The 17551-nt window shown below is 40.7% G+C and overlaps 1 protein-coding gene across 1 annotated transcript in view; it reads left to right on the top strand.

Annotated features, from left to right (window-relative positions):
• Positions 1-8495: 8495 nt before the first annotated feature.
• The window catches only part of LOC118796467 (CMP-N-acetylneuraminate-beta-galactosamide-alpha-2,3-sialyltransferase 1-like), a 30452-nt gene continuing 21396 nt past the window's right edge, over positions 8496-17551 (top strand). Inside the window, exon 1 of the mRNA XM_036555346.1 lies at positions 8496-8782. The gene's annotated coding sequence lies outside the window, so the exon portion shown is untranslated. The remainder of the gene's footprint in view (positions 8783-17551) is intronic.

The following is a 17551-nucleotide window of genomic DNA, read 5'->3' as shown; positions in this document are numbered from 1 at the left end:
AGGAAGCAGCTGTTTTTGTAAGATTGGTTCCACCAAGCAAATGGAAAGTACTAAGGATATTCCTGTAAGAAGACATACCAAACACACGAGTGGAAAATGCACTGGACTAAAGTGGAAGATGAGCAATGTAGTGAGCTGTGGTGAGATCACTGGGGTCTATTCCATCCTTTGACAGAAACCTTCCGTACCACCAAAAATGACAGGAAAAGCACAGAGAACGAGCCGCGTAGCTTGATAGATATGCACAGCGACGTGACTCCTGGGGCCATGCTCAGTGCTTTATAACCTTACAGGGCAGCATCAGTGACCAGTGGACAGGGCCATATAACCCGTGGCAGAGTGCCAAAGCAGTGACAGATACAATAGATTCCAAACCTGTGTTGTCCTCAATTCGATTCCCCCCAACCTGTAGTAATCATACAGTCGTATACAGTTGTACAGTGTATCAGGTTCACCTGCCGTACACTTGTTGGCAATTTTGAAAATTTATAATGTATATTATGCTAGGCTTTTGATTGTCAACCATTGAAATATTAACAGAGCAAATGAGGGGGATGATGATTCAATGTAAATGTAATATACAAAATAAAGGAATCATTTCACACTTGGATGCACCTTTTACTACATACATTTTACTACCTTTTACTACTACATAGCACCAACTCAGGAAGCTGTGTCATTCCAGACATGCACAAGTTTACTCCTTTGTAAGGAATACTTCACATTTACAGATTAATATGTTATACTAAGAATACAATAGTGCTGTCTTAAGAATCTCAACCATCCAAAATGACTTGGTACTTAAAGGCGGTCGATTCTCAAAAGTGGAGCTCCAAATGAAGGATTCAAGTGACTTTGCTTTTAGACATCACCTTTACTAAAGAGAGAAATGTCGAAGCAAAGTTACAATAACATGGAGCAAGATGTATTTTAAGCGTTCAGATACAATCCTGTAAAAATAACACGACTCCCATTAATTATTTCTGGTGTCACCTGTCAAATATCAGGTGCTGTTCAACATCCTTAGCTAAATTAAGACATAAACTCACAGGTTGACTACGTTAATTATTTTTCAGTGTCTTCATGATAATTAGTGCTGTTGTGCATTGCCTTTTGCATTCGTTGCCATGATGTGACACTTCTGTATTTCCTCATACAGTCTTACAATGTAAGCTGTAGAATGCCCTTTTTCTCAGTTGAATTTCTTTCATCATTTATAAGAGCATTGTAAGCCTGAAGAAGACAGCATTTTCATCTGTAGAATGTGCATTTCCTATTTATTTCATGTCGACCGGCATACAGGCACTTACTTGTAGCTAAACTTAGACTCTGTATTCAAATTCTAACAGCTTTTCTCTTGTCATGCACCATTGTACTGCATGTAGTGTATGATGTAAACTGAGCCCAAATTGATTCTTATACAGGGATTCTTATATCTTATAAACTGATTTCCTATGATGGGATCCTTACATTGCTTGATTTTCAAGCCGTTTTTTTAACAGCAATTAGAACAAGAAGGATTCCATCCCAGTGTTTTGATCACTATATGAGCTTGATTGTTATGTCAGTATTTCAGAGGGGTGCACCATATATCAGTACTTACAAGGCTTATCTTCACCTGGAATTTTCAGGTATCCTTGCTGATGCCATGTCTTTTCAAAAACATATGTGTCCTAATTCAGGAAAGTCAAATTGCGGCTGCAACCAGCATATTTTGAAATACTCATTTCTCATTAAATCTACCCTCAAGAAATGAAAACCTCAAGCAAAGTGGATAGTAGTTCGAGTGGCAGAAACTGGACTTGATGGTTGCCCATTTGAATCCCTGTTGCGTGTCTTTAGCCCGGTCTCTCCAGCGCTTTCAGGGTAGTGATGTCAGGGGAGTAAATACTAATGGGAAAGGTTGGAACACGTCTCCTACATGGATAATTCATTTCCTCTGCTGCCCGTACCCTATATAAAGGGGTACATTGAAACACAATTAACATGCAATGGGGCCTTGTTACGCTGAATTAAAACTTAACTACTTTGAATCTTTCTCATGTGAATACCCTCTGCACTTGCGATTCAACTTGGTAGTCTCGGCATGAGTTTTACTCACTCATGATAAAAGGATCCCATGTGTAAATGTCTAATGCACTTTGAAGTTCATACCAGTCTAGTAAAACTGTTTCAGGCAGTTCTGTAGCACTTGGAATGACTGTTAAAAAAGACAGAATCAACAAAGGCAGTTAGTCTAAAAAGAAACTGAAGGCCTTTTTGAATGCACCACTCCCCACCACACCACCCCACCCCCAAGTGATAGTGCTTGAAAGCTTTATACAATATTTCTTTATGTGAGAATAGAATGCAATTCTTCAGAGAAAGAGATGGTTATCCTGCCCATTCTTCCATTTTCTGACTGCAAATTGAAACATCTATGTGGAATCATCTTGTGAATACCTCACTGAATAATTTGGCGCTCCCTTGATCTTTGAACAGGTCTCCAGGACCCAAGATGGAAGCATTTCTGTACTGGTACACAAGCAACAAAGCCCTTATTTGATGAAATTAAATGAGTCTTCTTTTCCCAGCATCCTCTCATGACAACACTGCTGAAGTAAAGAACAGTGGCAGCTAGGTCTGTTGTGTCACTGGAGAACCTCAGTCCCTCATGTGGGGAGGCTCTGGTGCAAGGAGAACATTGTATTGTTTTTGTGAAGGCATGTCAATCAAGGCAACATGTAACACAGTAATATGTCCACGTCAGGTTCGCTGGTTAAAGAGGAAGGCAGCTGGCCAGTATGAGAAAAGACCTTTCCTTCCATTTCATGCTTGAGCTCAACCTTGTGTTCCAAGTGGCTCAGTCAGCTAAGGAGTAGCCTATATTCTGAGTGCAAGCTGAGCCCTAATGCCCAGGTTCGATCTCAGCCTTGTCATCCACCAGCAACAACAGCCTACAGAGCTTAGAGAGGTGGAAACTTGCTTCATTCCATAAGGTTAGGGGTGAGTTTGTCAGCAGGTGAGTTTCCTCATTTCACCACCATCAGGTACCCTGTGACTCACCAGGATCATATGAGCCATTCAGATGATGGGCCTATCCTCTAAAAGGTGTTCGCTTCCATGTGGTGCATTGTGGGACTCACAGGGTGAAAAATAGTCACTACAGGCATGCAAGTGTATCGGGGGATTGCATTCACTGTCTCCAGTGAGACGAGCCTAATGTACAAAAGTTGTGCAGAAAAAATGGGAAGATGCAAACAAAAAACATGGGCATAAGCTCCTTGGCAAGACTTGTCAGAACCTTGTGCATCTTATAGAGAAATGCAATTACCTCTTTTATTCACTTGCTGACTCTTTGAAAACTGTTATTTTGTTTTTGTATTATTAATGTTCCGAGTGAGCCTAAATGAATTAGTAACGATTACAGTCAGAAGTGATATATGGCCACACGGCCCTGCCACTGATAACAACGTGGTGTGCAGTTCTGAAGAAGATTGGGTGCACATCACATAGCATGCTGATGATAAGGCAGTGAGCTGTGGAAATTCTTCAGTAACTGGCTCTTTGTGCATTCTCCCATGGTGCTTTGCAACACAGAATGCATATACAATAAGTGTGCCCTACTGTTGTGACTAGCCCCAAGATCGACCATTTTAAACACATGTGCACTCCAGCAGTCCTAGGCAGAAGTTATATAGTCTACCAGGGCAGCTGACTCCTCTCACCCAATCAGGACTGCAACCAATGTCTGAAAGCAAGATTATGAAACGGTGTAGCAGAGGTAAATGAAAACTGTAATCAGATGCTGTTTCATAGGGATACCAGTGGCCCACCTGAGACTACATCTGTGAGCCCCTTTATATTTTCCCTGCAAAGATTGTTGCTAACAGAGCAAACTTAACTAAATGAAATTCCAAAACAAAGCTATGTAGTTCACCAAACCAAGACAAACTAGTTGTGTCCATGACTATAAAAACTTAAACATGTACCACTTTCACCACCAGCTGTTCTCAGCTCCCCACTTTCTTTTCCCTATTTATGAAGTCCACATGCTGGGGGGGTTAGGGGAGGGGGTGTGGTCATCAACCTCAGCCTAGGGGCAGGTGCAGTCCCTTCAGACTTCAAGACAAATATATACCATTATAACCATTATATATTATAACCATACCAAACGCCACCTTTGTGCTTTGAAAAGTGATAAGCCAAAACAGACTCACCACACCCACGGTACCAGCCATGTTATTTCAGTTATCAGCATTAATAATCACAATCAGGCCACCATGCATTCCAGAAGTGTAGCTTCTGTGTGCTTCTCCTCACACAATTTGCTTACACAATGGGACCTTTGATGAAAATTATTATTTTTGTCATGAGAGGGTATTGTTCTGTTTAAAATGCAAACATTAGCATCTTTTGATGTTTCAAGTGAGGGCACTTTGACCAAATATATCATCAGGTATGTAAATATGCAGCAGGAGATATCCCAGCGTTTCCTCATGAACACCTTATAAATGTTCCTTTGGTGCTTGTTGGGATTAATACAATCACATTGGGAAAAAAATTGAATAATTATTTTACCACATTTTCTCATTGATATTCTTTCTAAAATGTACACTCTTGTAAACTGAAAGTATCTGTCTGCTGAGCTCAAAGAAGCAGTGGTGTTATCTATCACAACATTTAAAAAGAAGAAAGTGCTAATTAAGATGACAGACTTTAAGATGACTTTAAGCTGAGAAGAAAGACTTTAAGTCATTGCCTGACTCAACTTCTGTGATTAAAGTACAATTTATGATCAATTGTACATCTTAACAATGGTTGTTATTATTTATGATTGTTGATTCATTTCATCATTTCTCACCGGTTATTCTACCAAATTTAAATACAATGAGACAGCATGGTGGCAATGTAGTGGCAGAGCTCAATATTTATCTTGGCTGTAACATCTTGTGCCCGAGCAATGCCAATGTGTTTGGCTTCAGCATCAAAGGTAGCGAAGAGGCAAGGGATTTACGGCCATGTTGAGTGTCCCAGTGTCCCGCTCTGCTGTCTCCGTCCTCCGGGGGAAGATTCCTCCGTTGCGTGTCCCAGCTGCCGATTCCCTGCACACCCCGCCGCACTCTCGCTGTGAAACGCGCTTGCGTACCAAGAGGTCACCCTCTGTTTACCTTACCCACAGTCGAAGGAGGATCCTGCTTTTTCTCAGATGATACAGGATGGGGCTGGTATATCCAGAGGGTATCAGCCCTGCCGGCCTGCTCTCCCCCTCTGGACGCTTGATCTAACTGAACAAAGAGACATGGAATTACGGTACTCCCGCACTGGTAGACATCTTCTCCTCTCGGCAACGCTGATTTAATAATCCCGTCTTTAAAATACTTCTGGGGTTCTTGCTCTCAGCTGGGGCTCCTGCCAAATCCTAAACGAACCCTTTCAGATCCACCACAATGTGTCTCTCCGCGCTGTTGATCCTCATTTTCAGAGCTGTGGAAAAAAGGGCAAATGAGTGAAATCCACCCGGCCGCTCTGATGTAGATATCAAAATCAATGATAGCGAAGCATTTTGTACACATTCCATGTTTTGCCAGTGACATTTGTTAGCGCTGAGGTCAAAAATTTTGAATTCCTTTGGTAAATTGGTTCGGATAGTGCTATGTAGAATACGGATTATTTTCCAATGTTTATTGGCATCGGGTCCTGAGAACTTGGGTTCAGTCAGAGTGCAGTGTTTCAGTGGAACAGTAACAAGTCTCCTAGCATTTTATCCTAAACAGAGCAATCAACAGTTCAGGATGCACAGAAAACATTGATATGTATTGCATAGACATGCCGTGTCAATCTGTGTGGAGCCTGTGGAATGGGCTGGGAAGAATGAGTACTCTTTCTGCATATCCAATTGTATGAGGATGTTTTTTTTTTCCCTGCTTTTCCTACTTTTATTTGTAAATTTCTGTCAGTGCATTTATATTTAGTCATTTAGGAGGTGTTAAATCATTATCGATCAATAATTAATCAAAGAATAATGCTTCCGTTTTAGTAGGTTTTACACATAAAACAAAGAATACTGTGTAGGCGCACCAGAATAAGGAAGTCTCTGCCTTTTTTAATCTTTAAAAAGTCCTTGAATAATGAAATGCCTTTTTATGCCTCTTTATAAAAGAGATATAACCCACTAGAGGCACAGTGACTAAATAAATCAGTGAATCAAATTGTATTTGCAAGAAATCGACAGTCAGTTGTTCAAACGTTCTAAAAGCAAAACAGATAAAAAAAAAAAAAGAGAAAAGTTTAAGTTCCAGCAAAAGAAAAACAAACTTTTTTATACACCATCACGTTCTGCAGCTCTTCCTCCGAGTGTCTGGTAACTGTCAAGGGGGCATGGTTGTTCACAGTAGCGTTTGTCTGTATCTCTTGCAGGATACTGCTTTACAGGTATATTGCTAATTTGTACAGTCACAGTCATAGGGGTCTGCCAAAGGTTAAGGTCAGCCAGCATGCCAAAGTCTAACAGAAGGGTTTTTTTACATTTCCTGATAGACTGTAATTTCAGCTGGACTAAGTGAATTGAAAAGAAGGATGGAGATGAAAAGAAATGGGAAAAATAAAGAGTGTAAAATGTAGAGGACCTGCTAGAGGAAACCTAACAAGTCTTCTAGTCAGTTTTGAGCTGTCCAGTCCAGTCTGTTTCAGCCAATGGTGCAGGAAGTGGCTGTGGGATGGCCTCTGGATGGCCTATGGATGGGTTATAGGTTGGACACATATCCAGAAGACAGAAATATAGGCATTACACATGTAAAAAATGGGAATGCATATTATTCCCACAAGGGAATTGTGAAGATTACAGGATTTTCTCCTGTTATTGATGTAAATGAGGACTTTTCCATTTTAAATTGTTGAACAAATTATAAAATGGGCCATTATGATTTGTAATTTTGTATCATAATATTACATGTGTGTGTGCGTGTGTGTGTGTGTGTGTGTGTGTGTGTTTGTGTGTGTGTGTATATATATATATCACTTTGCAGATGGTCTTATCCAGAGCAGAGTACAAGATGTGAGTACATGTAATGGCACATTCACATTGTTGACATCCAGCAGGTGCTCTTATTCACAGGGACTCTAGAAGGCATGCACAAAGTGCACCAGCAAAACGACATGAACAACAAGGAAACCATCTTCCATACATGAACATAAGCCTGTGTCAAACATATACAAGGCCACGAGGCCACACACCTGTCCCAACATGCAAGCGCAACACAATACACAATATATATACGCACACACACTTTCAATTGAGCTACATGTGTACTTTAAAAGAGATGAAGCATTAATATTTTGAAGGTTAAAATTTGCATTTATGATGGCATTTCTCTAAAAATGCTAAAAGTTGCTTATGTGATTCAGAAAAAAAGCCATTTAGGTTTAACAAATATAGGAAAAGTGATGAAAAAACAATTATTTCTGGAAGAAATACATGAACTCCTCCGCAAGCCTACCCCACTCACCTGCTGAGCAGTGAGCTCATTTTGGCTGAAATCAGGCTGCATACAGTCCAGGGCAGCAGCCTCTTATACCTTGTACATACTTCATACTCTCTCAGCTTGGTCCACTCTCAGTCACTTTGAACACGGTGGTTTTTATCTGGTTTGAGTTGTACAACCACAATAAAACAGAAGACCAAGGCTGTTAGTCTTCACTGTCACTTTTGATTAAGGAAATGTTGACACTCATCGCTGATCAACAGGGAGTCAGTGCTCTTGGCACCACTTGCAGCAACATATGTGTATTTACCCAAAATAGTAGCCTACTCCTTTTTATGCTCCAGGGCTGTGTTCATTCATCTGGCATGTGGAGATGTATCAAATAAGTCATGTGTCCAACAAAATCACTAATAGGAATTTGATTAAGGGAATCTGATAGCTAGGGGTGGGGATGCTGTAAAATCTCTGAACCTCCAAGCTCAAAATTTGAGAGACCGCGGGGACTGGGGAAGGGCACATCTCTTTGTATAAATCCAGAACATATGTGGCTTTGGCAATGGCCGTCTCAAGGCTACAAAAGCCGACGCGTTTTAAGCTTCAGTCGTTAATTTATGCTACATTGATTCGACAGCAGAGGATCACTAAACGAATCGCAGGTTATGAATCTTTATATAATTACAGCATACAAGGAAGTATGGAATGTTGCCATCATAATATGTGAATGCACCGTCTTGAACTGTTTACTCTTTGTATTCCACATGATTACATGTTACATATCATGCACGTGCTTTTCTAATTCACTCTTGTACAGCTTGTGTGTCTCATGACCACGAAACATTTGGGTAGGACTACATACAATACAGCTGCTGATTTCTATAGCCGAGTGCCCATTCAACCCCACGTTTTTGTTTTTTGTTGTTTTTTTTTCAGGAGCTGGAAGGGGGCGTTACAATGTTTTGCAGCTCCAATCCACGTGGACGCAACAGGGTATTAAAATGCCTGAGCCGTGCGGGGAGTGAAGACCTCTCAGAGTCGCTATGGAGCGGCTCGGTGAAGCTCGTGTAGAATTAGCTACAGTAAGCTACACCTCTTTGTAGGACTACTGCTGCTGGTGCACATACGATACGTCTTATAGAAAAGAGACCCACCGCAACTATTATCCACGACTGTGAACTGGATTTTTTTTATTTTTTTGTTTTTTTTTTTTGGTTTTGGTTTGCGGTTTACTTTTGTACAGTTAAATAATGGGGAAAAGGGTCGACTTTGGATTGAATGGCAAGGATAACGGTTTCTCGCATACGGGCAACCGAAGATTAAAAGTAAGTTGGCTAAATGCATTCGTGTTTTATGTTGTAGCGGCGAGTTAATTTTTTTTAACTGTATGGATATGATCTGCTGTAAGTTGCATATCTAGCAGCCCGCAAGTATAGTTATTCGGAAACCTATTGCTGTTAGGATAGCCTATTGGTTTGCTCACCAACTTTTGCATTCCGCTGAAGTCTTTAAAGTCCGTGCCTTCGCTAGAGGAGAAATATCAGATAAACTACAGTTCCTTTCAGTTTCTTTATCGAAGAGATGCCTATACCACTGAGTGAACGTTTTTGAAAATAATAAATAATATAAGGGACGGTAAGAACGCCTGTATTAAGTAATATACTGTAGGCTAACTGCTCGGTGGAATGGGATATTTTGGAGGAAATCGCTCAGTCAAGGAAGATATGAAGTAGCTGTGGTTGAAGATTCTGTAGGTTTCCCTCAACAGTGTGTAGACTAATACTTGGTTATATGCGGGTGATCTTTATCCCACTGTACTTTCAATTTACGTTTGTACTGTCAATTTACGCAGCTCCGTTTGTTACGCGATCAAGAACGTAAAGGTTGGTCGTCCGGTTTGGTGAAACCATAAATCAAATATAATGTTTCCGTTAAATGTAAAATGGCGCGTTGTCTTCTTGTCGCGTTATTTAATGAACGTTTGAAGATGTAACCGATGCTTCCAGTTCTTTCCGCCTTAAGGCAATTGTCATAGGTAGAGACAAGTAGCTGTGAGTGACGAAGTGACAGTGGTTTGTTTAACCGTTATGTGCGCTAGACGATGTAAAGACTGCCTGAAAACGGCATGGATTGCTTTGTGCACAGGCACCAACAAAAAAGGTTCTTCCTTGTCGTAGGCTGCATCTGTCCCGCTATAATTATAAGACGTCCGACAGGCTAACACCTACATACCGTTCTAGTAACAAAAAAAAAAAAAAAAACCATCAACGCTTCAAAATAGCATCTGAGAAAACAAGCAACGCCCAAATTAGACGCCTAATATAGCAGAAGTTTTAGGGACCAATTTGCAGAACGCATTCTATGCTTTTGGCGCAATGTAAGACAGTTGTTTGCTCGTTGTTGCTCCTGTGTTTGTTCACAATGGGCAAAAGTAAAATAGTAATTAACGGGAGACACTCAATAATCTAGTAGTGTCCAAACAGTATCCTCTTTTACATGATTCATTCAGTTATCCTTACGGCCAAAGCCCTTTTTGGCCAAACTAGCTGCTGTGTCAGCATATTTATCCTGAACTTTTGTTCCTTTATTTTTTCAGCCGTGGATTTCGGTGTGATTGGTATGGCCCTGAAGGACATGTGAGCCCATAATTGTAAAGTACGTAAAATGCCATGTGTAAATTTAGAGACATGTACAGTATCAAAGAAAATAGAATTCAACTCTTCAGACCCTGCAAGAAAAGGATTCATTTGATTTTTTTGTTGACAAAAGTATAAAAAAATCACACCAAGAGACAGCGTTAATGACAGTGGCACGGCAGTAGGACCTTCGGGTTATTTTCAGTGGTACAAGCAGTGACAGCTAAATCATTACTGCCAAACAGCACAACACATCATTTTCTGTATGTCATCGGAGCCAGCATGGGAGGGCAGACATTAGCTCTGTGACTCAGACGATCCAATATATTATTAATGGTCAGAAATAGATCAAGACATGCACAGTCCTGCCTTTAAAACATTTCTGATTATGTTGTTTTTTTAGGAGACAAGGGCTTAGGCTTTGAAAGTCTGACATGCACAGTACATTGGCAATTCTGTGATGTCTTCAAATGTAAAAGCTTTGATTTTGTATTAATGTCTCTGTGCACCCTGATTTTTGTGGAAGTTGTAAGATTAAGGATCTTACTCTGTGCAATCACGTTGCTTTGGCTAAATCTGAGCTTACAAGCAAGCAACTGCTACCACTTGTCAAACACACACATCCATCATTTTATTAGTTTTTGGAGGCCCTTCTTGATAAGGGATGCTTTATCTTGTAAAGGTGAAAATATTAAGTTCTTCTGTCTTTGCTCTACACATATTGAAAAATAAAAGATAAGATTGCTTCGATCCTGTTAGCAGGACTTGTTCAGCTGTGTGTCTGATGGCTCTTAGCTTTTACTCCCACCTAGTGGAAGGCTGCATTCCTTCCAGAGTTCTTAGCAAATTGGTTTATTCTGTATGAAAATCAGACCTCTAGAGCTTAACCACATTTCAGTTCTCTACAAACATTAAAAACAGGATTCCATTTTAAGAGCTTTTGTTTTCGCGGGGTGTAAAGGACTGACCCAGGTTCAGTTGGAGAAGACTGTAAACTACGACGTGCACGGACTAATTTCATGGACTCATTTTTGTCACATATAAGGAGAGCTAATTGGAAGTCTTAAATCAAATACCTATTACGACAGTGTAATCTGAATTTTGGAAATGACTCTTCCGTTCACTTGTCTTAAGCAGGTCATGAGACACTACCAGTGTTCTAGTGCTGCCACGTTCTTCACACAATCACTGCGAGACCCCAGTCAGATTTAAGTTTGCGGCAGTGGAGTGCACACGCAGCTAAGTGTCATCATGGAATTCAAGGTCCCTTTTATTAGAAATACCAGGAGGTGGTCAGCGTATCTAATCACAAAACATTTACTGACATTTAATGATTAATTTATTGTGCACCTACCAGTGTTATAAATTGTGGATATATGGATCTGAAGCACGGAAACAGTGGAGTAATTCAGTCCTATCACATACCTTATCCCCAGAATATTAGAAAGGCTTATAATAATTAGGGTTTTATTCATAATATTTATTTTCCTTCTGGAAAGTGTGACTGAACCCTGATCTGACTCCTGGAAGCTAGTGTTACCAACAGAGAGAAAAAAAAAACATACTTCATGAAATCATCAAAAATTAAATGTGAAGTTGTTTATTTGAAAAGAACAAATAACAGTTGAGTATTGGATTGTCCAATCATATAAAAAGTCACGCTCCAGTGAAGAACCATAACGCCAGACTGGTAGAGTATAGGCACTAAACCCCGAATTGTGTGTATCACTTTGATGCGTTGTGCACATGAAGCACATAAAAAATTCATACTGCACAAAAAGAACTGAATCCAAATTGAATTATCTTTTTCCTTACCTATAAAAACAGTTGGTACACACTCCTTCATGTCTTGAATCAAATCCATTAATCAAGAACTGAAGCACGTCCTCAAAGTGTCTGCATTACCCAGAGACAGTCTCTCTCCCGCTCTCTGTGTTGGGGGAATTGTAGGTTTGGCCTGTTTTGAAGAGATTACTGCCAAATAAAGGCTTTTTTTAAGCTCTGATGCCTAAATTGCCCACAGTACCCAGCTCTGTAGTGCAATCATTTTTGAATCAACACATACACTCTTTTCCCATAAGGATATGTTTATTATTAAAGAGTTTTTGCTCATTTATTAGAAACCCTGAAGCACCCCTGGAATGATCATTCTTCTCTTCACCGGGTAGGTTCCCCAAGGGACCGAGACAACTGAAACCCTTTTTCTGCTTTAGAGCTAGAACCAAACTGGCTCGCTTGAGTTCGGGTTCCGGGTTTTTCTGTGACCTGTCTCTGCTGCATGGACCTACTGTGGCCTCTTACAATCAAACTGTGGGCGGAGTTAGTGAGCTGCATAACTCTTGCATGTCGCTTTTGCTGACATAAGTGACTAAAACCTGTGAACAGATAAGCATGTAATGAGCAAACAAGTAGGCTGCCAATCATGCTAATCATGGCAAACAGTCAAAAGTGGAGGGAGTGACATGGAGTCCAGTCAGCCTGCAGAAATGTCTACATTTTCCCACATGTGAGCTCTAGGCAGTTGTCTTGATCTGGACAGAGGTCATTCGACAGTTCTGGCACCAGGTAATTCAATGGAGAAGCAGTCATGATGTACTGGGTCAGGCAGGTTTTCCTCTACCACATGCAGGCCTGGTTCCACAGTGGAAAAAGGGGTATTAGAGTGGGAGCCTCATAGTCACTGGAGGGAAATGGAACATCTTTTTTCAGTTCAAACATTGTCAATTTCATATGACATTTAGCAGTAGTCTCCTTCCTACTCAGAAAAGATGGCTTTTTTTTCAGCCTGGAATGTGTGGAATGCGATGTCTGTGGGGGCTTGCATCACAGATGCTTTTAAAACTCTACCGTGTGAGGATATATCTTTGCATCCTCTGCCCGGAGGAGATGGTTGAGGGAATGTCTTGGTTCCCCAAAGTCAGCTGTGGATTTGGAACAGTCTTGTATATGGCAACCAGTGGGGTCAACAGAGGATGCAAGGATGCTGGATGTAGGAATCGAGGAAAGGATGCAATTTAGCACTTCTGGAGTCCAGCTGTTGATTCAAGGTGTGAAAGAATGCACAGCCTACCTCAGTTTTAATGGAAAAAGACAACATAGTTCAGAATGAAAAACATTTTTACTGAGGATTGTTGAAGGGACACTTAAATCACAATTCAGTTGGTTAGTCCTTATCTTCGAAATATTCAGTATACGTTCTTCTAGGCGTCAGATCCACCCTGCATTTGGAGACTTGGACGTTTTCTGGAAAAGAGGGGTAGTTATTTCAGCATTACATCTGGCCTTTCCTTGAGGCACATTTCTCCTTTTCTCCCGAGAGCTCCACCGATTTCAGTCTCACAGCAACTCTCCCAACTCCCACAGGAAACCAGAGGCTAGACTTCTACTTTGAAATCGTGCTTTGGGGAGAGAGAGAGAGCCTTAATGAGCTAAAATGCTGAAATGGCAAAAATACCCTCGTGGGAAAGCTGCATTGATTCAGAATCGAATGCTGCACAGAGAAACACTTAAGCAAGCAAGTCTTTACAAGGAAGTTAAGGTAAGGAACTCTGTAAACTCTGTAAGGCCAAACCTCCTCATCCAGAGTGTTCTGGGGACCATGCCACTGAGTGGCATACTGTAGAAGTGTTTGAGCACCACCAGAGTTCAAGACATGACAAAAAATGTGTCAGATATTTTAATGGTATGGCACTATACATTGAATTATTTATTTTTTAGTAGTTTCCCTCTGACTAGATTTATCCGGAACAGGGTACATAATGGAGTTCACAAAATTTACAGCGCAACACAACCAAATGTGGACATTTCCAGACCTCATTTACAGTACCTCCAGGACTGAATAGTGAACATTGTGCCATGAACCCCTTTAATGCCAGCACCACCACCAGAAACCATTTTCTGTTGGACAGCAGGAGTTGTCAGATCAGTGTGAGAGGGAGCTGTGTTCATTATAATTCCACCTCCTGATCAAACAGCTTTCTTCAGTCCAGCAAAGCATTGGCAGCTCTCAGCGGGACTGGAAGGACATAGGTTAAGCACACTGCCCTTCACTCTGTGAATATGCCTGTGTCTTCGGCCTGGGCGCTGGGACACCCTGTCATTGTTCGAAGCGATTTGCGCAGTCTGCTCTCTATGTGGATTCTGAATGCCACAGATGGAATGCTTTGGCGCACCGTCTGCGAGACTGAGTCACTACTACTTTGCTCTGGGGCCAATTCGGCCACAGGGACAGGAAGGGAAAAGGCCCTGCATTCATGTACGGTCTGCACTCAGCATTTTTGTACATAACAATGAGGTTAAAAGATTCAAATGTTACGGCGCACTGCCTTCATCAGCAAGAGCGGGTGTTCTGTTGGCTAAAAAAAAGCCCTTGAAACATTCAGAACTGTGACACCTGAGGACATCAGTATTCCCTGTGGCAAGTGAGTCTGAGCGTGCGTGCGTTTCTTAAATGGAAACTTTATTTGAGGCATGTTTGGAAACTGCTAAACTTTTTTTTTTTTACTCAGAATCTGTTTAAAAATTCAGTCTGTACTTGCCCTCCATGTACCCTTGTAGCAATGGCTATGTTCCAGGTTGTTTTAATATTCTGTGGGTATTTGAGCATTTTTCCTGTTGTTTTAACTCTGCTAAGAACATTCATGACCCTGTTGCTCTCATTCACCCATCAACATTGTCCAAAGCAGCTGGCTGTTAGAGAAATAAAGGCTTTACTTCTGAGACAGGATCATTTATTTTTCATTATTGCAGGGTCTGGACCAGGAAATTGTTTTTATTATTAAAACATTATTAAAGAATTTCGTGAGGACAGTATCCCAGAACGATGCTCCAGCCCGTGCATGATTTGCAGTATTGTCGGAAATCAAACGCTCATGCACGCAGTCAGAATCAAGCTCGTCACTTGATCAAGCACATTGGCAGCAGAAGCACTTTGTCACACACAACTTGCCTGCTTTCACTCTGTTTGCTGGCAGCCGTCTTTGAAACGCTGAGCTCCGCAGCTGCTGCGTTTGCGAGGAACGGTACATCATGTTAACTGTAGGTTATGGCAGATGTTGGAAGCCTTCTGATGGCTTTTTCAAGGATAATGAGTGCATCACATTTCATTGATTTTGATGTTCTGAAATGCATTGCATTTCAGCTGTGCAGATGTTATGGCCCGTCCTCATTGATTCTTGCCTTTCTAGATTGATGTTCTCAAAAAAAAACCCTATTATCTAGTGATGTAACCTGACATACTTTTAGTGGATTGCATTATGTTATCTGTTTAGCAGATTACCTTATCCAGAGCAGCATACATGCTTTAAATTTTAAAAACTGTCCATGTTTACAGGTAAGTATTCACTGAACCAGTTTCAGTTAAACACCTTGGTTACAGGGTTACAACAACAGTGCACCACCTGGGAATCAAACTAGCAACCCTTGGGATTATGAGTCCTGCTGTTTACCACTATACCATGAAAGACAATGTATTAAAATATATTATATTATTAAGATATATTATCAGTAGGATATGATCATAGTATGATTCTGTTTTGGAAGAAAATCATTTTGGAATTAGATACCTTTGGGGTGCAGGAATTTGCTTGATTCAACATAATATGTAACAGTCAGTAAAAGTGAAAAGAACTCTCATGTGACATGTGTTACCATCCAGTATAAGTTTAGGGTCCAGCTGAACACATCCAACCAAAAGAGGATTATTTAAAAAAAAAACACCACTCGTCAAGTCCAGAATTTTGTTACTTCTGTCACCTAGCTACACGTTTTAATGACTTGGGCTGTTTTTGGCATCTGACATAAAATGACAGATTGCAGCTAGCTATTTTTGCATCCCTGTGTTACAGACCAGCAGTTAGCACTCAGGAAGCTCTTGTGACCTTGTTTCAGCGACTCATCTCTGGTCATCCCCTCTGCTGATTAATGGCGACATGACTAAAAATTGAAAAATGTAGGCTGTCAATGTGCCGCTCCAGTCATTTGGCTTTTGGCATACGGCACAAACAAAGATCACAGGGACATTTCAAACAGGGATTCCACGGCAGTCTCAATAAGCACACATCCTGTTAATAAAATTACACAAAAGTCCATATGAAAATTGTAATCGGTGTGAAGTGTTGATATTCAAAATGATCGGACCATAGAAACGTAACATAAAACAGTCACGACGATCACAACAAGCCAGCGAGGTCACTCTCGCTTCACTTCTTGTTTTATAACACTGACCACAGCCTCAAGAGTGGCCATCCTGAAAAAAAAAACCTAGCATACATTTTGTGGAGATTTAGGCATTGCTATGCGCACAGTGTAACTGCTGTATTTGCACCACCATTGAATAATTTAGCAGTCAAATGAGATTGCAGAATTGGATTGCGATACAGCAGATTGAATGCTGAGGTCTGCTTCTGATCTGCTCACACACAGGTGCAGTAGTTGGTGGTAGATTAAGGTATGGAGACTATTTCTTTTATAGGACTTGTTTCAACAAAAATGTTAAGATAATAATTAACAAAAAGACCGAAAATATGAACAAATTAATACAAGTGTTGTAAATGTGCACTATGGTATTTGCACCAGAGGCTAGAATCCTTTTATAAGAATAGAAGGCTGTTAAGTACTTGGTAAGCATTGCTGCTTCTGGGGAAAATAGTAAAATATTACTTACTCCCCCTGAAGCATATTTCCCCTTGAATTATTCTCCACTTATTCTAGGAAAGTATTACCCTCTGAAATGTGGAAATAAATCCATTTGTCGCTATGCTTTACGGTTACTGTTGTACATTGTTTATTTTGTATTCCCAGGTTCCTCTCTGGGATTCTTTGTTCCAGTTTTATTTGACATATGCCATGATTGGTGAACCGAGCTCACTGAAAATATGCACAGAGACCACCAAGGCTGAACGCTTCTCAAGGAAAAAGTTTGTCTGTTAATAGACGGCGAGATATAATGGTGCCTGCCTTAGCACGGATGCATTCGGTTTTATTCATACTCGATAATGCCGAAATGTTGGAAGGGACTCTTTAAGTTAATTGCCTAGAATTAAAGCAGAGCTTCCAAAACACCCTTGCTTTGTCACTGATGAGCCTATGAACCATTTAGCCATTATGATGTTTCCTTTTTTTCCCCCCACTGAACAAAACAGAGAGGACGTTGCTGGATTTTCACGTCGGCATTTTGGCTGTGTTTACATTCATCTGTCTTTTCAGGCTCCACAGAGACAATAGACTTTTGTTTGTTTGTTCTTGTCAAAAGAAAAAAATACTAAATGGAGAGCTTTGTTTTGGGAAAACGTACAATGCAGAGGTTGGGAGAGAACATCCCGAATTCGCATTTCATTTTTTTTCTACCCTCCTCTGTACAGCCACACCTGCTACGTTTCCTGAAAATTCCTACCCAGTGGCTATGTTTCAACCAGGAGACTAACCGAAGACAAATGAAGTCTCAAGGCATAGACCTGA

This window comes from Megalops cyprinoides, chromosome 21 (assembly GCF_013368585.1).
Source record: "Megalops cyprinoides isolate fMegCyp1 chromosome 21, fMegCyp1.pri, whole genome shotgun sequence".
Taxonomy (NCBI): domain Eukaryota; kingdom Metazoa; phylum Chordata; class Actinopteri; order Elopiformes; family Megalopidae; genus Megalops; species Megalops cyprinoides.
The sequence above is the reverse complement of the archived record's forward strand: the minus strand, read 5'-3'. Positions and strand labels throughout refer to the sequence as shown.